This window comes from Mus caroli, chromosome 2, assembly GCF_900094665.2.
Source record: "Mus caroli chromosome 2, CAROLI_EIJ_v1.1, whole genome shotgun sequence".
In the NCBI taxonomy this organism is placed as follows: Eukaryota; Metazoa; Chordata; class Mammalia; order Rodentia; family Muridae; genus Mus; species Mus caroli.
Window position 1 is genome coordinate 98,040,630 of NC_034571.1, and position 7,955 is coordinate 98,048,584.

Here is a 7,955-nt window from a genome sequence, read left to right on the forward strand (position 1 = left end):
TTGGGTAGCAGAGGCAGGCAGGATCTCTGAGTTTGGCACCAGTTTGGTCTACAGAGAGAATTCCAGAATATCCAAGACTAAACAGAGAATCTCTCTCTCTCTCTCTCTCACACACACACACACACACACACACACACACACACACATACACATACATACACATACATGAACACACATGTATTACCTAGAGTCAAAAGGACTCCATTTGAGCCTTGGATTTCTAGGTTAGTAGGTCACAGGTGGGTCCTTGCACATGAATTCTACCACTTCCCAACACACTACTTTGAGACAGGGTCTCTTCTGGAATTTACTCTGTAGACCAGGCTGATCTCAAACTCAGAGTCACCTGCCTTTGCCGCCTGAGTGCTGGGATTAAAGGTGTATGCCATCACTACCCAGCTGACTGTAGGTAATGCTTTTAAAAGTAGACATGAAATTTATAGACTACTGGTTAATTTTTTATTTTTTATTTTATTTTATTTTTGGAGACTGTGGCCTGGACCTCACTCACTATGTTGATCAGGCTGACCTTGAATTTACAACAATTCTTTTGCTCCTGCCTCCCAACTGCTGGGATTAGCAGATGTGTACCACCGTGCTTGTCTGACTGATCTTGATAAACATCAACCCAAGAGAAGCTCCAAGTAAGATAGAGAAAACTCAGATGCCTACAGGTCACTCTAAATGAGTGTAGTGGAAAGTAGATAAGTGAAGGCTGTAAATTTTTGTCTGTTGTTGTTCTATTTTGATATAGGGTCTTGGGTAGCCCCAGCTAGCCCAGAACTCTCAGTTGAAGATAACCTTGAACACTGGACTTCCTACCCCTACCTCCTAAGTATTGGGATCACAGGTGTGCACCACTATCTTTGCCAAATATGTAGTGTCTTGCGGTTTTGAGACAGGATCTAAGTAGCCCAGGTTGGCCAGGAACTAAGTTGAAGCCAGGAGTAACCCTGAAGCCCTAGCCCCCTGCTTGCACCTCTGGGGCGGTGTGGTTACAGGCTTGTGGGTTTATTTGGTATTAGTGATCTGACACAGGACCCCTGCAGGGTGGGCCAACACTTCGCTTTTTGTTTTCAAGACAGAGCCTCACAATCAGCTCAAGATGGCCTAAAACTCACTATCCTCCTGTCTCAGCCTCCCAAGTACCAGGATTATAGGCAGCATATTTTATTTTTTCTTGTTATTTTATTATTAATGTGTGTTTGTGGGCACCCACACTACCACATGCTCTGCCATCAGACAATGATTATGTGGAGTCTATTCTTCCTTTATGGGGGTTCTGGGGCTCACACTCAGAACTTTTCAGTCATCCGTCTTTCAAGAGCCTTTACTGAGCAGTCTCACCATCTCCTGTAACTCCACTGGACACCGTTCAACACCCTGTTGGTTGTTCCGTCACTAATAGTTTCATATCTCAACTGTGTGTTGCAGGTGACACCCACTCTAAGGAATATAAGTACCAGCTAAAAAGGACACACACTTGAAGAAAAAGGAGACAATGAGGTCTTGTGAATGCTCTAATTTTTCAAAGCTTACTTTTAATGATGGTTCTTAAACGCTTTAACCTCCCTTCTAGTCCACCACCCACCAAAGGTAGTGGGAAAGAAAGGTGATTAGGATACAGGCAAAGTGAACCTGTTCAGAAATGGTTCTTTGGTGCAAATCCCATCTGCAATGTCAGGAAACCAAAAGTTCAGTTCACAGGTCAGCAGTGGCTGCTAGGTTCACTCGCAAACACTTCACAACTATATATATATGTATATATATATATATATATATGTGTGTGTGTATATATATATATGTATATATATATGTATATATCAGCAGTCCAGTTTGTAGAGTCGGGATAGCAGCAGCACAACCTAGCAGGAACATCCAGGTCTCAGTGGAATCAGCTCAAATCAGCATGAAGAATTAGGACCACCAGGAGTTCCAGGAGAAGCTCTCAGCTCTGCCTCTCTGGACAAATCGATGATCAGGAAAGACAAAAGAGCGAGAAGCGTTGCAGAGTTAGCTGTACAAGCTAGCCTCTCTCACGGTCTGTTGAGTCCTATTTATACTCCCTCCAAACATCACATGTCCTCCATGGGTCTTGCCTCACCGTGTGTCTTACCTCAGCACATGAATCTGTCTCAGCTGATATCACTCTGCCAATCCACCAAGTCAGCAGAAGAGGCAAGAAGCCACCAGCACATCACCAGAAGTTTTTTGGTGCATTTTCTCTCTGTGGAGTCTCAACAAATGAAGCTCAACTACACAATGTAAGGTGGACCAATTCATGCGTATCGTTAGCAAAGAATCCATCATGTATCCTTTCACACGCTTGCTTTGCCAAAACATCCTCTCATTGTGTCTGCTTCAGTGAAAAGTTTCTTCCTGTATCTGCCTTATTGAAACATCTCTTCACTTGTCTCTGTTTCAGGAAAACACTCCTTCCTGTGTGTGCCCCAGCAAAGCACCATTCAATGAAACTGACTTTCTAAAGAAACCAAAAGTTGGGGCTGGAGAGATAGCTCAGTGGTTAAGAGCACTGACTGCTCTTTAAGAGGTCCTGAGTTCAATTCCCAGCAACCACATGGTGGCTCACGACGATCTGTAATGGGATCCAATGCCCCCTTCTGGTGTATCTGAAGACAGCTACAGTGTACTCACATACATAAAATAAATAAAATCTTGAAAAAAGAAAAAAAATGAAAGGAAGGAAGGAAGGAAGGAAGGAAGAGAGAAATAAAGAGAATGAAGCTAGAAGTTTCCACTTGAGTTTTGCTGTGTTAATGTCATTTTTGAATTTTTGAGACTCACTATGTAGCCAAGGCTGGCCTTGAACTCTTGATCCTCCTACTTCTGACTCCATAGTACTGATATTACAGGTTTGTGCCATCACATCTGGTCATATTGGTTTGATTCCTTATCGACTCCAAGGAGAAGTCAGGCACACAAGGGTAAACTGACCGCAAAGGCTGTCTTTGAGACAGTGGAGATGTCTGGACTGTAGGTTCCTCCTGGTGCTTTGCTTCCTTGGTATAGAAATAGCCTTCTCGTTTTATTTTCAGTGACAGAAAGGAAGGGCGGGGGTCATTTGAGCAGACTGAACCAGACCATAACCAGACTTAGGTAGGATGAGGTGGAGGAGGAGCCCCAGGAAATAGAGCAGGCGAGTGACAGCTGTGATGGACAGAAAAGTGTGTGTTGATCCCTTAGGAGCCAGCTCAGTGCTAGAAAGTGACTCTGAGGGAGGGGCCCAGAAGTGAGAATGGAGCTGGGTGTCCAACTTTGCTGAGAGTTCTGGGCCCATTGATAAACATTGTGTTAAATTATCACTGTTATTATAACATTTTCCCCTTTCCGCCTTCTAAACTATACCATATATTCCTCCTTGCTCTTCAAAATTGTCACATTCTCTTTAATTATTGTTATATGCATATCTGTAGATGTATATATTCCTAAATACATAAGTACAAACTGCCCAGTCTATATAATGTCACTTGTATGTATGTTTGCAGCACTGGCCAATTGGTATGGAGTAACCAGTTGGTGAGCTCTTCCCTGGGGAAGACTATTTCTCCTGCTCTCCTGAGTTGCCTGCACTTCTTTGTGTAAGGTTGAGGCCTCCTGGGACTTTTTTTTTTTTGGTTGCCCTCCAGAGGTAGAAGGTAAGTCCCTATTGCTGAGGACGCTGCATTCTTCAGACACAGGCCCCAAAGGCCCCTGAGCTGGAACTGGCCTGAATGTCCTGTCCCTGAGGACTGGCTTTCCTGACCCCTGAAAGGGTAAGGTTGCAAAGGAGGGAAGCAATCAACGATCCTAACCAACTAGGACACCTACGAGCCACAGCAATGACCAGCATGGCGTGATGATCCTAAAGATGCAAAAGTGGGTGCCATTCATGTGTTGGCTGTAATCAATGGGACTCTAATTGGACTTAAGATCTGCTGAACGGGCTGGAGAGATGGCTCAGTGGGTAAGAGCACCGGCTGCTCTTCCGAAGGTCCTGAGTTCAAATCCCAGCAACCACATGGTGGCTCACAACCATCTGTAATGATATCTGACGCCCTCTTCTGGTGCATCTGAAGACAGCTACAGTGTACTTACATATAATAAATAAATCTTTAAAAAAAAAATCTGCTGATCAAGAGGGAGCTCATAGCTAGTACCAGACACCTAGCCAGCTATTCAGGAATGGTGAAGGCGTGGAGGAGAACATATAGTCACCATTTCACTAACCCAGAATACCCCTAACTACTCACAGATAAGGAGAAGAAACTCCTTAACTGTCACCAAGGAAACTCCTCTTTGCAACAGGCAGGGACCACAACCAATCAAAATGAAGAGCTCAACATTTTAAATTTTAATTTAATTTTGTGTTTTCAGCATGGGTGTGTTAATTACATTTGTTACGTCCGCCCATCACATGTGTGTCTGGTGCCATCAGAGGACAGAAGAGGGTGTGCCAGATGCCCCAAAATTGGAATTGTGGATGGTTGTGAGGTGCCTTGTGGATGCCGGGAATGGAACCCGGGTCCTCTTGAGGAGCAGCGATGCTCTGGATCCACTGAACATCTCGCCAGTCCCCAGGGTGAAGTGGGAATTTCTGGTTTCTTTGGAAACTCAGTCATGTCACGAGATGTTTTTCTGGATGCTGTCTGGGGAGAGGATGTTTTACTGAAGCATGTGAGAGCCTGTGATGTTTTGCTGTCGTGGATACTTGAGATATTTGGAAAGAATATAATCGGAACTCCACAAACAGTGAAAGGAGGTTCTTACATTTCGACGTGTACAATGCTTCGCTGGTCTTCGCTGGTCTTCACTCTGTAGAGAGAAACACACCAAAGAACTTCTTATGGTATTCTGGCTGATTGTGGCTGCTTCCATGGACTCCTGTCCATTCGGCAGAGCCTTGTGGTTTGTGCTGGATCAAGCCAGCACTACTGCTTTATGTTTGGTGCTTGCTATTGAATTGGACTGCTGGTACCCTAACAACAACGAATGGAATGGCCCCCAAAGAACTACTTCTAAACAGGTCTACAACTCCCTTTTCCTGTAGACCTCCTTCTTCCTCTACCTCTGGTTGGTGGGCTAGAAGGGAAGTTGAAGCATTTAAGAACCCTACCTAAATAAAGTAGATTTAGAGAAAAACCTCAGCCTACACAGAGTTTAACCCTTTTTTAGCAATTTCTTTTAATGTGTACGGGTATTTTGCCTGCACATATGTCTGTGCCTGGTGCCCACAGAGGCCAGAAGAGGACATCAGGAGTTAAAGACAGCTGTGACCCACCATGTGCTATATGACAAACCCAGGCCCTCTGGAAGAGCAGCCCGTGAGTGCTCGTGAATGCTGAGCCATCTCCCTAGCAATCACACTGGAGAGATGATGGCATTGTGCCAGGTTGGATTAGGTTAAATAAAAATCACAATCATTGGCTAGGCAGTGGTGGTTCAAGCCTTTAATTACAGCCCTTGGGAGTCAGAGGCAGGGGGATCTCTGTGGGTTTGAGGCCACCCTGGTCTGCAGAGTGAGATCCAGGCCAACCAAGGCAATACAGAGAAACTCTGTCTTGAAACAAAACAAAACAAAACAATACAGTGCAATACAATACAATACAAAATTACAATCACTGCTGGGCATGGTGACACAAGCCTTTAATCCCAGCACTTGGGAGGCAAAGACAGGAGCATGTCTCTCTGAGTTCAAGGCCAGCTTGGTTTGAATTTCAAGTTCCAGGACTACATAGTGAGACCTTGTCTCAAAAAGCTCATTAATTAATTAATAATAAAAAGTCTTGAGAAAAAGGAAGAAGATGGTAAACTTTGTTAGCTTCTCAAATATCAGATCTTGTTACTTTCAATAGAAAATGGCTAGGACCTTACCCTTCAATATTTCTTATGTATTTTATAGCATTGTGTTTATTTCTCTCCAAAACTCTACATACAAGTTCTAGGAAAACGAGAATACGGGCCACCATATTCTACTTCATATCCAAAATTTTGGAAAACTGATCTCTTCTTCTCCTTTTTAGAGACACACATGGAAGGGTCATCCAGTGTGTGACATCAGAAGCAGCTACTCTGCAACTGTAACTTAACCTGCCCTGTGTCTAACATGTCCAAAGGCGTGAGAGGCAGAATGCTAGAGTAATTGTTTCTAACAGAAAGAAAGCCATCCTGCGTGTAGTTGATCAGTGAAAACAACACACTGGGCCTCTGGGTAGTGGTTAATTACATGTAAGAAGATTTGCCTAATAAATCCTCTGATCGGGCTTCTCCTGGTGCCCCCTCATCCAAATATGCTGTTAGGTCACTGGAAGGCACAGCCAGGGTTATTAAGTAGTTCTTGTTTTCTAAGATGAAGTGAAAAATATTAATGTGCTGCCAAATTACTTGATATAAGTAGAAGCCCCTTTTCAAAAAATGCTTTTCTTTGAAAGGATCCACACTGCATTATCAAAAGCCCTTCTAACTCTAATCAAAAGCCAAAACTTAAAAATGTGGTAATTTTCTTACAAAATAAACTTAAGCAGTAGCCCTTTTTTTAGATGCTTAGCAAATTGTGATTTACGTATTAGAAATAGATTTTGCTCAAGAAGAAAAAAATAAGTGCATCGAATTTAAAATATAGACATTCCTTAAAGGTCCCTTTTTCTCTTGGATAAATTTAAAAGATTCCAGAATGTGGCAGGTGGGTGGCGCGTGTCGCCTTCCAGCTGAAGCAAAGCAAACTTAGGAACAGATTTTAAAAAATAGATTAAGTGTTTTCTAAGCCACGGCTTGCCTACACTAGCCAGCTGAAAGCTTTAAATAATTTAATCCCTACGACAACTGCCAGCTCCAACTGGAAGCCTTAAACAAGGACTGGGCTCACGCTGGGTGCTGACAGGTGTGGTCTGTAAAGGCGATCTGTCAGGCAGCCGCTGATCTGCACTGTACATTCGGAGGACACCGCACTCAAACGCGACGGGGCATTGTCGCAATCCATCAGTCTACCCTCTGCTTCTAAACTCTCGTGTTACCTGAGACATTCTTCTGTTTTGTTTTGTTCTTTTCTGGAAGGACTTCAGCAAAATGAGAGCATCTGGGATTATCTTCAGAATCCTGTCACAACTTCAGTTTTGGAGTTTATGTTTTTATTTAATAACTTATTTGTTGTTATCTTTACTGGAGGGAGTGCTGAGTGTGCCACATGCCTATGTGGAGGTTAGAGGACAGCCTTCTAGGGACTGAACTTGGGGAGTCGGGCTTGCGAAGCACCTTTACCCATTCAGCCATCTTGCTGGCCCTAGTGAATTACTTTCTTCCTATTATTATTGCTATTTTTTTTAACCAACTGACTTTTACATATTTGTGCTTGCTGACAACCTTGAAAGCTACTCAGAAAAAGTCCTTTTTTGCTTTTTCCACATTTATCGGATGTGTAAAAATATACACGGCACAGATTTCTTCAATTATATTTACAGGGAAAAATTGACAAATACTTAGCTTTTATATTATCAAGCAGGATAACATTCTGTATAAAGTTAAATCAGAAAATCAAACAGGAAAAGATTATAGCCAGGCATAGCGGTGCAAACATTTAATCCTGGCTCTCAGAAGGCAGAGGCAGGCAGACCTTTGTATGTTTGAAGCCAGCCTACATAGTGAGTTGCAGGACAGTCAAAGCTTCACAGAGAGACCCTGTCTCAAAAGGGAAGTGAAGGGAGGAGGGAAAGAGGGAGGGAGGAGGGAAGGAGGGAGGGCACTCTTCAGGACTTTGAACTTGGTAATATTGGGGTATGATACCAAAATCATGAGTAAAAACAAGTAAACATAGACAAATGGGATTGTATCAAATTATATATATATATTATATATATATATATGTGTGTGTGTGTATATATATATATATATATATATATATATATATAGCCGGGCGTGGTAGCGCACGCCTTTATTCCCAGCACTTGGGAGGCAGAGGCAGG